The sequence below is a fragment of the Trichosurus vulpecula genome, chromosome 1 (assembly GCF_011100635.1).
Source record: "Trichosurus vulpecula isolate mTriVul1 chromosome 1, mTriVul1.pri, whole genome shotgun sequence".
In the NCBI taxonomy this organism is placed as follows: Eukaryota; Metazoa; Chordata; class Mammalia; order Diprotodontia; family Phalangeridae; genus Trichosurus; species Trichosurus vulpecula.
In genome coordinates, this window is record NC_050573.1 from 190696339 (window position 1) to 190714891 (window position 18553).

Consider the following 18553-nt stretch of genomic DNA (forward strand, 5'->3'; position numbering starts at 1 on the left):
TTTCTGGCGTTTCTGTCTCTCCTGTCACTGGTTGACTGAGTTGGCATTTGGCATCAGGCTAGCCAGGAACCAATTAAAATCATTTTCAGCTGGTCTGGTGCTGATTGGTATTTCAGGCATCTAATGGCATCAGGATGTCCCATACCTATTTGCCCCATGACTATATTGTTGTCGTTCAGGAGTTTCAGTCATGTCTGACTCTTTGTGACCCCATTTGAGGTTTTCTTGGCAAAGATACAGGAATGATTTCCTAGTTTCTTCTCTAGATCATTTTACAGAGGAGGAAACTGTGGCAGACCAGGTAAGGGACAGGGTCACACCACTAGTAAGTGGGACCCCATAATTACCAAACCCATGAATTGTGGTACAAGAGGAAGTCACTGGCTTTGAGTCAAAGGGTGTGTGGGTTCAGATTCCACTTCTAATGTTTATTATTTGCATGATCTTAGGCAAATCACTTAACTTCCCTGGCCCTCATGTTCAAAATGAGAGGGTTAGACAGAACAGCTTCCAAGATCCCATTCTAGATCTGTGATCCTATGCCCTATGAGCTCTGAAGTGAAGATTTGGACCTTATCTGGCAATTTTACATTGAGTTAATCGCCTGTTGAGAGTGTGGGATATTTTTGTGTTTATAGAATAGACTTCATAACTTGGTGTTTTAGTTCAGATAATACTCTTCTGCTTGAATTCTTTGCTCTAGTAAGAATGGGGCAGATAGGCGGCACAGTGAAATAGAGTATCAGGCCAGGAAGACTCATCTTCCTAAGTTCAAATCTGGCCTCAGGAACTTACTAGCTGTGTGACTCTAGGCAAGTCACTCAACCTTGTCTGCCTCAGTTTCCTCATCTATAAAATGAGCTGGAGAAGGAAACCACTCCAGTATCTCTGCCAAGAAAACCCCAAATGGGTTCCTGATGAGTCAGACACAATTGAACAAAGGCAACCATTCACTATATTTGGAATGTTTTACTTCTTTTACTTCTATCCCTTTTAACTCTGACCCACCTTGGTCCAGTTGTTTGGTATTTATCATGTTCTCCTTTCTATTGCTATTTTATTTTCACATTATTTATACATATGTACATATTTGTATGTATGTGTTTATATACATTTATGTATTACATTTCATATTTACATATATAATTATATTCTATATATACATATATATACATATGTATCTTGTTGCTTGCTGTTTTTCTTTTATGTATGTACACATCTTTTCTTCACTTCAGAGTTGTATTGTAGGAGTTTTATGCTCTTAGGGCTCCAGAGGTGACTAGTCATAGGGCATCCCACAGGCATTAGATAGCTAAAATGTCAATCAGTACCACCAACCCCAAATAACTTCAATCAGTTGCATATTGTACCGACGCTAAGCAACAGCCAGTTAGCCAATGATTGGAGATGAAAGTTGGAAAACACTAACCTTAAGGTCATAGCTTAGCAATAGAAGGTACCCCTGAGACTCTCTAGTCCAACACCCTCATTTTACAGATGAGGAAACTGAAGCCAGAGATTAAGTGCTTTGCCTAAGGTCACACAGTTAGTAGATAAGAGAGACAGGATTTGAATTTAGGCCCCCTTTTCACTGTATTCCAGACTGGATTCCATGTGTGAATCCAGAGACTTCTCCTCACCTCTTGTATTCCACTGATTCAACATAAGAAGGTCTCAGGGCACACTATGAAAATTCACAGTATCAGCAGCTGCACTGGAAATGATAAGGCTGTAGCAGGTACTTGTAAGTAACTGCAGGGCAACAGGACTTCCAGCTGGGGTCCCCAAATGTGGCCAATTCCTTGAAGGTAAGAACCATGGTTTAAGCTTCTTTTTTTGCCTCTGGTACATTTTTCTATATATCTGGATGGCAGATATTTACTTGATTTGAAATGGGGGCTATTTTCCTGTTCCTTCTTCCTCTCTTCTTCATTTTTCAATTTCTTTCCCTATTTAATAATACTCCTTCATTTTTCCCCTTGACTCTTTTGTTCAGGATATGAGATCACTTCCTTTACTATACCTACTCAGGACTAGGTCTTTCCCCTCGAAGAATCCCTTGTGGTCTTTCCTAGTGTAATATGTTGGCCTAACACAAAGACATGTGGTAGCACTCACCCGAGACTATACAGCCAGCTACATTCTCTCACATCATTTCATTCCTACACTGTGTATGTCTCTGTTGACAGAGTTGCTTGGAATTCTCTGTTTCCCAGATCATAAGACACTCTTTTTCCTCCCTTGAAAAACATTGCCTAAAACTGTTCGGTGTCTTAAGTAAAATCTGTTATCTTTCTCATTGCTAGGTCCGCATCTCCTGGGGGAGCCCTCCCAATTTGGCTTCTCCTTTTGCCTAAACCAAATGGCCCACTAAGAGGAGCATTAACACTTTTCCTTCCATACTCAACAGAAATATGTTGAACCACTGAAGGCATCATCCCAGAGATTTGCTTTCCTGGGTCCAGTGACATATGCACAGTTGAAATAATAGGCAAGGATTGGAAGGCATCAATAAGATTGCAGCTGTTGATGACTTTGTGAAACATTCATCACTTCCCAGCCCTTTGGTGCTTTCTGTTCCTAATCTCCCCAGCAGTTTACAAAATAGCCCAATACACGAGACTTTCCCCAAGGACACACATGCACAAGACAAAGGAAAACAAATGCCAACAGCACAAAAGCCACCCAGGTAACCACACTCCCAAAGCTCTGACACAGCAACATCTCACATGGCTCTCATGCATTCTCTCCTATCAACAATAAGGTCCCATTTAGAAAATACCACCAGAGGAACCTGGGGTCTTTCTGATTGTATGAACTGCCTACAGGCTGTCTCAGAATGGAAGAGAGCTTGCTAAGTTCATCAGAGATGCTGGCTGCAGCTGCTGTCTTTCTGTTCCACAGAACAATTGCCTTGCCTTCCTGATCCTGCTAAGGCCAGGATGCCACACTGAAGGTAATTCCCCTGGGATCTGCCCTCTGCAGAGGCACATGCCATCACTTTTACATTCTAATTAGAACCTTCTGACTGGTTAATTCTGCAAGACTACATTAACCAATTCTCCCTACTTGGTACTCTCCATGGCTAACATATCCTTCCGGTTTTTCTCCTAAACTCTCATTCCTTTAATATTTGTCATCCAGAACTGCCACCCTGGGGGAAATTCTTACCCCTACTACCTTTATTGTACTCACATCTCTATTTTTACCTTAGCTGTAAAGTTCCCTAACTCTTATCCTCCTTCTGTAAGGCTGAGGGCAAAAGATAATGTATTACAAGCAAATTCCCCTTCAGCCTCAGTCTTTCTCTTATCCTTCTTTCATCTGGAATATCCTTCCAGTATGAATGAACAAATGAATGACCAACAGCCCCCTACCTTGAATGGCCTTATGTTTTACTGGATTAAGGTGATCTTGCTCACATTCTCCTTCTTCTTTTCCTTCAGCTACATACTTATACGGTAATCTCAGCATGCATAGAGCACAGGCTGGCTATCCTCTAATACTGGCTTATAATCTTTGCATGCCTATGCATAGGAAAAATTACTGCAGCCACTACAACTACCACTCTGCCATGGTCCACACTGCATGTCAGTTCTCGCAAGCCATAGCAGACAATCAGCCAAGCCTCACATGAGGAGGAACGTAAGCTATTGCCACTCTTACCTTCTTTACTGGGAAGCAGCAGTATTAGTTAAGGAACCAGAAGAGGAGCCTTTGGGAAGGGAGAGAGCTAGGGGACTATAACCAGCCAGGTGCAAGGATTCCATAGATCCCCCTTCCTTAACCATTGGGCAAGACTAGTAATTCAACATCTTCCCCGTTCTCTCTACTCCACCTACCCTACCTACCACCTCTTGCTTAGGTTAAGGATGGATGTTCAAGTAGATATTATCAACACTATGGAGAACATGATAATCTACTTCCCTGTATCCTCACTGTGATTCTGAATAATAGGCTTTTACATTGAAGGTTCCTTTTCTGGACTTCACTCCTTGCTTCCTCACATCCATTCACATCATCCTTATGCCTTCCGTGTTCCTCTTCCATCCTTACCTACCTTCCATTGTACCTTCTGGAGCCCCTCTTCTATGGTTAACAAATTACCTTTCAATAAATCTATACCCTCCTCCAATTACTTTGTTTATGTTCTCTACTTAATTTTCTACATTCACTCTATCCTACAGAACCCTCCCTCCCATAGAACATAGTTCCTCAAGGGTGTATTACATCCCAAAGTTTAATACTCCATCCTCTTGCCTTTTGAAGTTATCGGTGTTCTGATAATGAGGAAATAGCTTTAAAAGCCAGGATGGCCAGCCAAGTTTGGCAGCCTTAAAAATATGAGTTTGGCTTTCTTGCCATATTTTTGGGAAGCTGCCAAATTCATATAATTTTACTTAAATTATATAATCTGCCTATTTGACTGCTATCATTCCTTTCTAAACCTTAAATCCAATTCCCACCAAGCTGAGACATCACCCTCATGATGATATAGGTTCTCTTCAAAGAAAAAATGATCAACAACAGCAATTCCTTTCTGAGTTGAGAATAACCCCAAAGGTAGATTCTGCATTTTTTCTTAATGTTTAGAATTATTTTAAAATGCTCATTTACATTTAATTTTACAAAGAGCACTTTCCTTACATAATATAGGTTCCATGGCTATTCTCAGGGAGGTGAAGTTAGAAATAGGTCAGAAATCAAAGGGAATTTGTTGCCTGGTAGGGCAGAAAAAGCTTGGTGAAAGTTCAAGTGATTTTGTAAAACAAGGCAGGAAAGAGTCAAATTTCACACATTTGGTGAACCTTTTGACCAACAACACCTTTTGCCTGCTCTTGAGACATTCTTCTCTATAATCAGCCTCTCTTCCCCCTCTTTTTCCCATCAGCAAATCCCTTTAAGAAATAGGTATTTCTTTAAGCCAGTAAAGGACAGTATAGATTAGTAGCAGAAAGCAGGGAAAAGAAAAGGGTGGGGGAAAAAAGACAATTGAGGAAAGAGATCTAATAGGCCTTTAGAGATCTGTGGCCCTGAACTTTGCTGCCCCCTCTTAAGCATTCTGTAGGTGGCCCCACTGTTTCTGTTACCTCTACTGAAAACAATCTCTAACTTCACTGCATTCTTTTGTCATCTTGTTGCCTTGGAAACCCCCATACCACACACCTGATTCATGCATCTTGTCTGGCTAAGTCCAGACCCAGGTCACAGGCTGGCATTTGCCCTGTGTTTCTCTTTCTTATATTTTCCAGGCATCTATAAACTGAAGATGAAATGAGATAGTGACTAGTGTCATATATAAGGAGAAAGGTTTTGAGAACTTTAGAAGTTAAAAAAAATTAACAGGGGGGAAAGGGAAGTGAAGAGTGAATGGAAAATGTTATAGGTTAAGCTTTTCATGTAAGGAAATGTTGGGGTCTCATGACATGTCTGAAAGTGATGTACTGCGTTTCTGAGCGAGATAGGAAATCAGTATGATTGAGGCAGGAGGCTTGTGGCCTTTAAGATGAGCCTTATTCCTTTGTCGTAAGCAGAGCTATTTCACAGTCTGAGTTTGGCCTAGGTAAGCCCCTGGGTAAGCAACAAGCTGCAGAAATCAACTAGAGCCTGCCCAGCACGTTGGAAATCAAGTTTTCTGATTAAACTCACTCAAGTTACTGTTTTACTTTTAAATTAAAAAGGAGAATTAAAATATAAATGGGTTTGGGGAGAGAGCCTTTCATTAAGTCTGAATACATTTGCTGAGGTGGGGTGACTGCAGGTGTATGTATGTTTCTCTCTAATTACTTTTTCTAATCAAACTCCTTTAATATAATGTTCATTGAAGGGGACAGAGTAGAAAAGCAGATTATTAATTTTCTTCCCAAACCCAACTTTTCTTTCATTTGTAGATTCAAATTCTTTGACTCTGCCACTCCAGAGTTCCTATTTATTAGCATATAAGGACCTTAAGTTTAAAACAAGATTTTCAAATCTTTATGGTTAACATTATAATTTTCTTCCTGTGAATGGATGTAACTGGAGTGTTGCTACCCAGACCTGTCTCCCCGATGTTTCGACACACACCCTCATTCATCTGACATGACTAGTGTGCCCATCAGTATAAAAATTGTATTTTGATCTCCTGAAAAAAATAAAAAGACAAGCTTCTTAGTTGTTTGACTTGCTAATTATAAAAAGAAAATTTGGTTGTTGACATTGGTTCAGGAAAGAATAGCTTAGGACCAAACAATAGAGTGGTAGATAAAAAAGAGGTGAGAATCCAATTTATTTCCACAAGCATTTACTAAACCCCTCTTATGGGCAATGTGCTGAGTTAGATTCAAAAATGGAGGAGTTAAATACTGTTCTCAAGGAATTGACAATCTTTGTGAGGGGGGTGAGGCAGAGGCAGGTATGTAAACAAATGACAAATTTGAAGGGAGTGGGTTCTTTTTGTTTGTTTCTTTCTTTATGGAAGTGTTGGTAGCTGAGGTGGGCCTTGAAATATGACCTACAAGAGACATACACACCTGCATTCCATGTTATTTTGAAGTCTTGTTAAATAAAGATCAAAGGACAAAGAAAAAGATGTTGAGCAGTTATCCAAAGATCATATGTGATCATTTGAGAGGTCAGCAATGTCCTTGCACAGAGTTTAGCCTGACCATTTGTTGTTGTTTGTCTTTCATTCTTGAAGAGAACCATAATATCAGGAGGATGCTGCCATGACATACAAGTGAATTGGATTTAAGTGAGGGAGGGCTGTGCAAGGTCACTAGCCTCATTTCTCCTCGGAAGCTATCTGGGTCTAGTGGCAAGATATAGATCAGGACACCTGGAGATGGCCCCCCAGCTTGATCATCCACATACACTCTCAAATACCTCAAAGCCTGTAATCTCTGATATCAGTGTCGGTATTCTATTGATGTGGATCATACCCTATCCATTCCTGCCCATCCTGTGTGACTCATGTCCATGTTCCCTTCCAAGTTCACAGGGCAATCTACCTAACATGCCAAAGTCTGCTCACCTTGGGAAGATACCCAAAAGTATGCAGGCTGTTACCCTTTGCTCTTGCCATGTGGTCAGCCATTATTTTTCCCCAATCACATGTTCTTTGATGACCGCCTTTACTCTGCTTCTATATCATAAGTCCTAATTAGTAATGTATTGCACTTGGCTCATGCCCATCATGTACCCCTCTGTTCTTCTTTGAGTGGTTTCCAATTTTAGTTCTTTAGACACTAGTGTTCCATCACTCCGGTCCCCCACTTCCCTTCACATGCACAAACGGTGATATGAGAGACATTCTGATGATTCTACTGTCTTTTGCTTCCCTTTTCCACCTACCCCCTGACTCATTCCTAACAGCATTTTGCCATAATAATTTTAAAGATGGTAGGAAGTTGTGCCGTGAAACTGGCTCCAGTGGCAAGTTCATTAATAATGAATAGTATTGAGTATTGTATTTGTAGCTCCTCCTTCTTTTCCACCCAGAAGCAAATAAAACCCAAACAATACAGCTTTAGGTTCTATATTAGCTAAATGATTAGTCCTAGGGAATAGCTATAACACCTCATATGAACAGGAACATTAGATAAGAGGACCCTATTAAGTCCCAGAATGAAGCTGTCAAATCAAATGAAGTCGTATGTAAAAAGTGCTCTGTGAATTTTAAAACAACACATAAATTAAGCCATCATTATTATCATCTCCTTCTCTGAGCCCTCCTCCTATGCCTCATCATGGTGTGGAGGTAACCTCGTGTTCTCAAAAAGCTATGTCAGCAAAGTGCAAGCTTTGGCAACTCCTACCAAGCTGGAAAGGTTTCAAGTTCAGATCCAGCCATGGCTAGCCTGTATGCTTGTCACCTATATTCCAGCCTTTTTGAATTTAGAGAGGTTCATTGCCAGGAGGCTGGTCACTGGGTGTGTTGTTTGTTATTGTTATTATTGTTTTAAATAACATAACAGCTCTTTAAGGCAGCCTACTAAATTGTAATAGAAGTTGGGATATGTTGACAGTGGGAGTTTCCACACTGATGACATCACAGCTGATGGAAATATTGGAGTGTTCCTGGGTATGCTGGAACTAGCTCTAATAGGAAATTGATTGTTAGATTTTCAGTGGGAGCATTTACACTTCAGCAATTGCTGAATTGCTACAAACTGCTACAAATCATGGCTTTATTTATTTTGTTGATTGTCTAGACTTAGGAAAGTGTTAAAAATGCAGATTAAGCTTAAAAGAGTGTGTGTATACATTGTGTCTTTTTTTCTTTCGTTTGTCTTTTTTGCTTTTCTCTTGGAGAGCCTGGTTGTATTCCCAGAACATCACTATATTACTGCATAAATATTGCCTGAGCTTAGCAGGAGTGCAGTAGAGGAAGACTCAGGGAATGAAGTCATCCCCAGACTGGAGGCTTGTTGACTGGTGACTAATAATAATAATAAAACTGGCATTTACTACGTGTGTTTTAAAGTTTGAAAAGTGTTTTACATCCATTATCTCATTGGAGCCTCACACTATTCCCCCAAATTTAGATCATCACACAAGAGAAGATAGCCCTGGTCAGGCCTCTGAGAATGAAGTTGCTGCCTCAGATGATACTGCTGGCCACCTGAGCTGATTGCTCAGAATGAGCTCACTCCAGGGATGTCACTGAGCTGGAGTTTGGCATTGGTCCTATTCCATCAGATTCAAAATCTATGCCTCGAGTGCTGAGAAATCCACTGCCAAGTTCACATATAATTACTGACGCTGCCCAGGACACAGGTCTATGCCCTAGGATTATAGCACGTTTAAGTCACTCTCGTTTCTCACTTTCTCTTCTCCCTTCCTGCCTAGAGGCAGAGAACCTCACCTCTTCCTTTAGACCTCCCTCCTTCCAGCTGTTCTTAGTTTTGCCATTTTTTCTCTTCCGTCAGAGATACTTGGTACCTTGAAGTTGGAGGTGTTTAAGGGAGTAGATAGATGGGGAAGAGGAGAAGGAAGTCCTTTTTACTCTCTTCTTTCTGAAGGCACCCCCTCTTGGATCTTTGTGATGTAAAACCAAGGCCTGTGGTTGCAAACGGAAAGTGTGTCGCCACTGGCCTGGTTGCTGTGTAATGTACCCCATGCCACACCCTCCACCACCCACACACACCCAGCCTCTCAGGGCAGCTCCAGCGGTACCTATTTGTGGATGGGCAGGGCTCCTCCAATTAAGCAAGTCTCTGCAAGAAACCTGTCTCTCTGCAGTGGGCAACAAGAAGGGGTAGGGGTTTGGGGGGGAGGAATATTTATTGACATCTTGCCAAAAAGAGTAAGGGAAGGGGCGGAGCAGCTTCCATACACCCTCCCTTTTCAACTTCCTCACCAGCTTGGCACCACCTGTAGCTAAGGGATGGGAATTTGGCAAAGTCAAAGGTCCCCACCCTCCAACCCCACCTTCTTTTTAAGCTAGCATACAGTCCTTTTTTTTTTTTAATCTAAGTCATCTGTTACAGTATTTAGACCTGGAAGAGGATTGAGAGATCATCTCCTTATAGTTCAACCCCCTCATTTTCCCCAATCAGGAACTGTGGCCCCAAGAGATAAAATTGCTTGCTTCCCCAAGGTCCCAAAGCCAGTAAATGACAGCTGAGATTTTCTCCCAAGGCCTCTCCTGTCTAAATCCAGTGCTCTTTCCCTACAATGTTCCTTAATTTTAAGGGACTCTAGATTCTTTTCTTGCTGCTGGTGAAGGAGACTTGGCAGAATGATCTTCTTTAGGAGATGAGTAACAGAAGCAGGAAGTGGGGTCATATGAGGCTAAGGAATTGAACCAGGGCTGCAGCCAAACTTGACCAAACTTGCAGAATGTGTATCAACTTTAGTATGATATTCTGAATGTTTTGTGGGTGCAGAAGGAAAGAACTTTGGAATGCATTTATATTCAGTACCTTGCTCAGGATCACAGCACAAGTCAAGACATCATGTTCATGTTGTCATTGGTCCTCTTTGAGTACCAAGGATGAATAACAAGAGATAGGAGGGACCTCAGAGATTATATCATCCTTCCCCTTGTTTTATAGATGACGAAACTGAAGTTTATGAAAGTTAAGGTACTTGTCCAATGCCACACAGGTAGTAAGCAGCAGAGATGGGATTTGAACCTGGGTCCTTATTCCATTTTCAGCTCCGTTGCCAGTGTACTATGCTGCCACTTTCAGTATGGATTGATTCAAGATGGGATCTCTGAAGAAAGGAACAGCGAGGTTACCTGTTGTGGAGGCAGAAGATTAACAAAATACCTTGTACAGTGTAGTAGTTATTAGTGTATTGACTATGGGAGAACTTCAAAGTTCATCTACTAAGGTCTTGATCTTTGTGGACCCCTTTGCCAATCTGGTGAAACTTATGCATCCCTTTTCAGAATAATGTCTTGAAATGCACGAAATAAAGTCCATAGCATTGCAAGGGAAACCAAAGGTTAGTGGGGAAAAATATGTGTGTGTGTGTGTGTGTGTGTGTGTATAGTCCAAGTTCATGGACCTCCTGAAATCTATCAATAGATCCCTTGGAGGTTTTGTGGGCCCTAGGTTAAGAATCCCTATCTAGTCTATCTCCTGTCTTTCTGAAGTGACAACTCCTAATGAGTTTTAGTCAGATAAAACCTGATCCTGTTTAGAAAGCCTGCTTTGGAAGGAAATTGCATAACCCTCTCCCTTCTCTCCTTTCTGGTCACTTGATCTAGCTTTCTGTGTGTTCTCCTGCCACACAGTGTGAGGCAAACAGTCAAACTGAGAGTACAAAACAAATCTTCCTCTCTTCTTCCTTCATCATCCTCAGTCTTAAAGCAAAACAAAGCAAAAATTCCTTAGGACGACGCGTCCCCAGCTTTCAACTCTACCCCCATTACAATTTGATATTGTGATGTAATCCAAAGACATGAGTAGAAAACAAGGCTGTTGGTGGGAGGAAGAGGGATGTAGTGGAAAGAGTACTGTGCGTATGACTACAGATTGAGAGCTGGTGAGTCCCTTAATCTTAGGGACCACTGAGTCCAACAAAGAGACAAAAAGTGATTTTATAGTCCGAGTTCTACTGCCAATTGTGTGATCATGGTGAAGTTACTTCATCTCTTTGGCCCTCAGTTTCCCCATATGAAAATTGAAGGGGCTGAACAAAATGATTTCCCCAAGGTCTTCCAGCACTAATATTCAGTGGCCTGATAGAAAAACTACCTATCGTATTGAATTAACTAAGTAAATTGATACTGATGGTAAAAATGGAAAAAGTCACCAAGAAATTCCCCAATGGACAATCATTTTGTATTACAGATAATGAAACTAGATCGTTGTCATTGCTGCTTCTGTGCCCACATGTTCTTTTCTATGCTTAGGAATGAAGTACATTTTTTCCTGGTAAGGAGGAAGGGTATATGTGTGGGAGTGGAGGCAGGCATTGCAATCTGGGAAGGAAAATGAATCTAGATCTTTTTTCCTCTGCCAGGTAAATGTGTTTGCTTTCAATACCTGTTCCATGGATGGACTAGAGCCAAGTAGCCTACTTTGAGTTTAAGATGTTAACTGCCTTTAGTTGGCAATAAAGTTAACTTGGTGCTTTTCTTTGTTAATTTACCAGGTAATTGGTCTGTTAACACCTTTGTGTATAGTGATAGAATTTTTGCCTGATCCTTTTGCACAGTTCCTGAGCTATGTGCATAGCTCTTGTCTTTATGGTACTATTTTTTTTAAGGCTAGCAATTACTTCTTGCAGTTGGAGCTGTAAAAACAGACCTTCCCACGGCAACTGAAAAAATAAAAGCAGAAATTTTGAGGTTAAATAATTGTAGTTGTCGGAGTAGAAGGATTATGAAAATTGTGGAGTTTGTGTGGATTTGGCTTTTCTTTTTGTTGAAGGTGTTGGTCAGAGGTATAGGGGTCACCCTGAGTAACTAAACTGTGTGCCGATTTTTGCTTTGAAGCAGAGAAATGCTCCCCCTGAGTATGTTTGGGAAAGGAAGCCAAGGTTTAATGAAGGAGAGTCATTATTAATGTTTCCATGGTTTGGGCAGTTTAAAGGCCCAGAGTTTAAGAAAATTTGTTAGTTGTGGGGAAAAGAACCCACAGCTAGTCAGACAAGGTTAAAGCTTAGTCTCTCAGACTTCACTTGGATATGAAAATTGAGTGCCAAGGCCCAGGAAAATTGTGGTGAGTGATCACTTAGGGACTTTTATGTCCTGAGATGTCAGCTGTGGCATGTTATGCAATGGTAGAACGGATGGAAGCCATGTGACCATTTTCAAGGGCCAAGTACCCTAGAGATCTTCTCAATAGAAGCAAGAACCTCCTTATTTTGGATTAAGAAGTTCAAATTTTAAGAGGTTATACCCCTAGACAATAAGCCTTATAACAAGCTTCTTATTCCCCAATACCTGCTCTTCTCTCCCCACTGCTATGAAGTAAAACCTATAAATATTTTTATTTTGCTTTCCTCAACTTAGAAATTAACAAGAGAGTGAAAAACACCTTAGAATTAGGGGTGTGTGTGTGTGTGTGTGTGTGTGTGTGTGGTGGGAGTCCTGACAAAATTCTTTTTTTTTTTTTTTTGCTGAAAAGAAAGTTTTCATTTTCCATTAAAGCTATAGATCTCCTATTTCTCTCTTGCTTCTTGGATTAAGACCCATATGATTGTTTTCCCTATTTGTGTTCCCTCAATGAATATTGCTTACAGCAGGGTTGCCATTTTTAGCATTGTTTAGCATTGTTATAATCATCATCATTATTAATATTGTTATTTTTTTTACCAATGCGTTTCTTCCAAAGTGACACTGTCTATGTTATGCAATGAACAAAAAATAGTAATTACAAGAAAGGGAGCCCAGAAAGTTAAGATGTAAGGGCCAGCCAAAGGTACAATGTGAACCAATACTCACACTACCTTCTTCCCCCCTCCTTTATTAGGAGGCAGCGTGGTGCTAGAAAGAATGCTGAACTTGGGGAGCTGATCTTGTAGTCACAGGACCTGAATTTGAATGCTTATTCTTTCCCATACTACCTATGTGAACTTGGTCAAAATCAGTAAGTTCTTCTGGGCTTCATTTTCTGCTTCTGTAAAATGAAAGAGTTAGACTCAGTATTGGAAGCCCCTCCAACTCTAAAGCCAAGATCCTCTGATCCTCCTTGTGCTTCTAGCAAAGATCAGCCCTTGTATAAAAGAGAATCAGATGGAAAATCAATAGCCTTAACTGTCTGCGCTTTCCTAAGCAATGTAATTGCTCACGACTGTACTTTAGCATTCAAAGCCCTCCATCCTCTGGCTCCCAGCTACTTTTCCAGTCTTATTATTTGTTCCTTTTGTCTTTATTTTTAAAACTTTATTTATATATTATATAATAAATAATATATTATTTAGTTATTCTCTTTTATTTTCTCTCTGTTCCTGGCAAAATGACCTTCCAGCTGTTCTCTGCATGTGACGTCCCATCTTTTACCTCATTCCTATGTACAAGTGGTCCCCAATGCATGGAATGCATTCCTACCTCACCTCAACCTCATAGTATCTCTAGCTTTCTTCCCAACATAGGTGAGACAGTACTTCTTTTAAAAGGACTTTCCTTGTCCCCTTAATTACTGTTACTTTCTCCTCTTGATTTACTCTTGTATTATGCCGTATGTGTTGCAGACTCTCAGTAAGCTCCCAGAGAGCAAGTACTCACCTATTGTTTCAGTGTCGACTTTTTATTTCTAGTGTCTAGAACAAGGCCTTGCATCCAGGAAGCACTTTCTCCCTATTTGTTTTATTGAATTGAACATGGCCATCAATAACCAACTGGGAAGGGCAGCTCATGAAAATCAAAGAAGACCCCCATTTAATTTAATTTTCTTTGTTTTTTCTTCCTTCCTTCCTTCCTTCCTTCCTTCCTTCCTTCCTTCCTATCTTTCTTTTTTTTAAAACATGGTAGCATGGCCTTCCTTCTTTTGTTTAGAATGAGTAAGGAGATGTATTATTATTTGAAGTGTTAATAGAATGCTGAGCTCGATAATAATCAACAACCTTCCCGTGATTTCCATATGGCCCCCGTATTGTCCACATCATTCCATACAGGCTATGAGGCATAGTAGCACCTTACACTCTAATATACTTCTTTATATTTCCCATTGATAAAGGAAAATATGGAAATATGCAAGAGGAGAAAGAGATTAGTATCAGAGTAACCTTGATGAATGGTCAGCTGGAAGACACGATTAATTCAAAGCAAAATTGTTTCCTGAAATGTAATGGTAAGAACAATGATAATAAACATTTCCTCTCTAAACTTAGGGCACACTTTCCCACAAATATACACCATCAATAGGAATATTGGGTACACTTAGGGAACACACGTGGAAAGGCACTCCGTATTGACCAAGGAATGAAAGGCACAGAACTCATGCATCCCACCCTGTAGGGTTGTTAATGTCTTCCAATAATATTCTCAAATAGTTCTTTTAGACACTGCCCCTCTGGATGTACAGTCTCTGCCAGATGGTGTAACAGTGAATGCACAGCCTCTCTTGGACCTCTAATCTCTACCAGAAGTTGCTTCACTGGGTACTGCCACAGCAGACACTATTCTACTATCAGGTATGGGCCTATTTGGCACATGTCTGTGGAGTTTCTCTGTTTCCAGATTCTGGATTCACATGAAGCCTTTGGCTAAAACACTGTCTCCTCGAAGCTCTTGAAAAAAAGAGTAACCCCACTATGAATCCAAAAAACTCTTCTTTTTTCTTAGTCTTATCCTTTCGAGAGTTACCTTGGCTAGGGGACTTTTCATCTCCAAGAGTTAATTCTTTACCCCTTGGTAAAGACACTTGGTGGTGTCAGGCAGAAGTCTTGTCTCTTTTGAAACAACTCCAAGGCTCATTGGGCATAGGTCTCACTCTAGTTTATGGTGAACATTCCATATACCTCATGATTATCATCTATATAGGCAAGACTACACCTGGTTCTCATCCATATGAAGGATTACTCACTCAATATCTACCAAACACCCGGTGATTTCAAGGTTTCCAGTTTCTCAACTCCATGTGTTTTGCTCTCCCACATAGATGAGTAGGCATGGCACAGAGACAAATCTAAGCCTTGGGGGTAGGGTTGTTTTGTTCTCTTCTATCTGTCTAGTCATACACTTGGCATTTCCTATGTAAATATGGCCATTCAAAGCCCAAAGGTGTTTTGAGGTTAGACTTAAAATTCTCTTAGTTCCTTCCTGACCTTCCTTGTGTGGGAAAGGGGAGAGTGTGCTTCTAGTTTGGGGTGCTTTTTTCTGTAACACCTGCCTTTGCTATATCTGCTTAGTAAATGCCCCCTTCTAAAACCTAATTAATTCTGTCTAGCTAATTCTTCATAAGCCAGAGCACAACATAAGGGGGCTTGTGAATTACAGACAGTACTAGTAACCCAACCACTCAGGATTACCACTAGGACTTTGAAGGGAACAGTACTCAGCTACCCTGTGTTGCCCAGCATATCAATGGAGGTGGGAATTGGGAGCATGAGACTGGAGAGGATGCTGTACTTAATTGACTGCATAGTTGGAACAACTAATTCATTCTGTTGCTCTGAAGTTCTCTCTTTTGTTTTCTATTTGTCCATACCCTTGAATACCTGCAGTGAGATACCTCACTATCCCCATGCTGAATCTAACCAGTGGTTAGAAGCCAGCCACAGGAAGGGAGGAAATTGGTGGTCTGTGGTAAATCCTACAAAAGTGAGACCTATTAGCAAGCAGTAAGAAGATCTCATCATAGAATATTTTGTTCCATGTCGTCCTGTATTTCTATATTTCTATATTTCTGTCATCATAAACCACTTTTTTCTGACATCATATTGTCTTTCCTCAATTCTCTATTTTCTTCAAATGAGATTATATTTGAAAAGTCTTTAGCATAATGGCACATAGTAAATTCTTAATAAATGCTTTTTCAACATAATACAATAAAGCACTGGAATTAGGAGTAAGGAAATGTAGGTCCTAATTCTCCTAGCTGCATGTGTGGTGACCTCAGGCCTCACACTTAAGTTTTTAGGGCCATCAGTTCCTTATTTCTTAGAAAGGATACTGGGCTAGAATTATATCTATCTGCTCCCCTTAAATATTATTAGTTTAGGGGATTAGTTTAGGTTCCAGCTACATTTCTGATTACTGTCCATTATTGGGGGAAGCATAGACACCAAGCTTTATATCCAAGGCTTAACTCCTTTCCCACCAAATATGAGTTCCACAATGAACGCACATAGGAAATAGCAATGAAAACCATTTATCCAAGTTGATAGCAAAACAGATAAAGTACATATAAGAGACTGTTATATTAGACAATACAGAGTGAAGGAATTCTCTCATTGTGAATGAGGCGGGGAGGGGAGCGAGAGAGAGAGAGAGAGAGAGAGAGAGAGAGAGAGAGAGAGAAAGAGAGAGAGAGAGAGAGATTTTTAGAGAGCCTGGTATTCTTTTCTCTGGCAACTCACTCCTGCCTCCCAATACAGGCTCAGAACATTGATCTTCACCAGTGAGGAGAGAATCTCATACCGATGGGTGTTGGGACTCAGGTCACAGTAAGGAACCACTGTAGTTGATTGATTAAGGAAGTCACATGGTTAGATCTGTACTGAAAGAACATTACTTTGGCAGCAGTATGTAGGATAGAGTTGGAGTGGTGAAAGATTTGATATGCAAATATTTTTCTGTATACAAGTAGTCAAAATTTTTATCTATTTTATTTCAAAATTTTCTTAATCGTCTTTTATTTCAGGGGTATTCTATATTTCATGCCCCCTCATCTTGGGCCCGTGTTTATGGGTTTTATCAATACACTCCAATTCCAAATTGTTAAATTTTTGTTGTTCAGTCATTTCAGTTGTGTCTGACTTCTTGTGATTCCATTTGGGGTTTTCTTGGCAAAGATACTGGAGCATTTTTCCATTTCCTTCTCCAAAACTATTCATAGGATCATATATTTATAGGTAGAATGGACCTGGTAGGTCATCCAGTCCAGTGTTCCATTTTACAGATAAGGAAATTGGGACCTAGAAAGGTTAAGGTCTCACAGATACTAAGTAGCAGAGCTAACATTCAAACCCAGAGCTTCTGACTTAAGATCATGTGCTCTTCCATTGCTGTTCTGTAGCCGAATTAATTTAGGAAATGCTATTCTACAGTGTTTTAAAGATGAGAGCGGTAATTTCTCCCTCTCAGAGAAGGAAGGAGTGAGTCTGTCCTTGGTCCTTCTCTCAAAATACACTTTTCTCCTTTGCCAACTCATTCATTCCTATACCTTCAGCTACCACTGCAGGCAGATCAGTCTCAAATGATCCCGGGGTGAGCTGGAAGCAGCTAGGACCGGCTCCTGAGTAATTGTTAAATTTCTGTGTGAGTATTTACACCTATGCTACAAATCAGAGCTCGATTTATTGTGTTGTTGGTTTTCGAGTCTTCAGAAAATGATGTGGAAAATGTTAAATAGTGCAAATTAAACTTAAAAGTATGTCATGAATACTTTCATTTCTTCTTCTTCTCCTTCTCCTCCTCCCCCCCTCCTCCTTCTCCTTTTTTTGATATCTGAATGTTAAACATTTTCCAGCATATCCCTACTCACATTTCTTTTTAAAGCCCTAGAATATCTCTTAAGCTCCAAACCTGTTTCTCTAACTGTGTCTTATTTCCTTCTTAGAATTAGGTTTAATGTTTTAGAATAAACAAACATCTGGGGGGAATAAATAAATTAAAAATATTTTATTAAGTGCTTTCTTTTTTATTAACTGCCCCCAAAGGTTATGTCCTGGTGTTCTTCAGTATGACCATGCAATCAAGGGTACTTGCGTCACTGGAAAACTTGAGAGGCATCGCTGTTTCTTTAAGCTCTGTAGAATCTCTACCTTCTGAGTAGGAGTTGGTCTGGAGAGGAGAGGTTGGTTGGCTTAGACGCAACATCTTTGAATACATGCTTGAAATGAAAGAATAAATGAATTAACATATTGCATACTTATCAATCAAGGTCTCAGGAAGAGTAATAGACCAAACCATGTAGGGCGATACATAAACTAACACCAAAGTAATTTACTCAAGAGAAAATGTTTATGTTGGAAAGGTATACAGGGCCATAAACAGCTTTTATACCAATAGTTAAACACCAAAGGCAGTGCTAAACAGGTCCTCTTAAAATATTTAAAAACAAATAAACAGAATGCCTTTATTAGGCTCTCACTCCATTTCTAGCACTGAGCTAAGCATTGTAGATACAAATATAAAAACCAAGATAGTCCCTGCCCTCAAGGAGCTTATACTCTAATGAAGGGGAAATGGCAGCAGTAGAAGAATGGTAGCTAGGAGAGCCAAGCATTATCATCTGAGAAGTGCCCCAGGACAAAAATCGCCTGGTGGTATGGTCTCTGGTGTGGAGTGTTAGGCTTCTGACTGGGAGGCTATGGAAGAGGTGGCCAGAGGAGGGGCATATGGCCCCTTGTTAGTTGAAGGTCTTAGAAAAGTATGTCATTGGTTCTCTTCAAGAGAAAAAGGACAACAATAACAGTTTTTTCAGGATATAGTTGATGAAAACATGTT

The 18553-nt window shown here is 40.3% G+C and overlaps 1 long non-coding RNA gene across 1 annotated transcript in view; it reads right to left on the minus strand.

Annotated features, from left to right (window-relative positions):
- Nucleotides 1-17710: 17710 nt before the first annotated feature.
- LOC118843880 overlaps nt 17711-18553 on the minus strand; it is a 63047-nt gene continuing 62204 nt past the window's right edge. The window contains exon 3 of the long non-coding RNA XR_005009942.1: nt 17711-17936. This is a non-coding gene — a long non-coding RNA (uncharacterized LOC118843880). The remainder of the gene's footprint in view (nt 17937-18553) is intronic.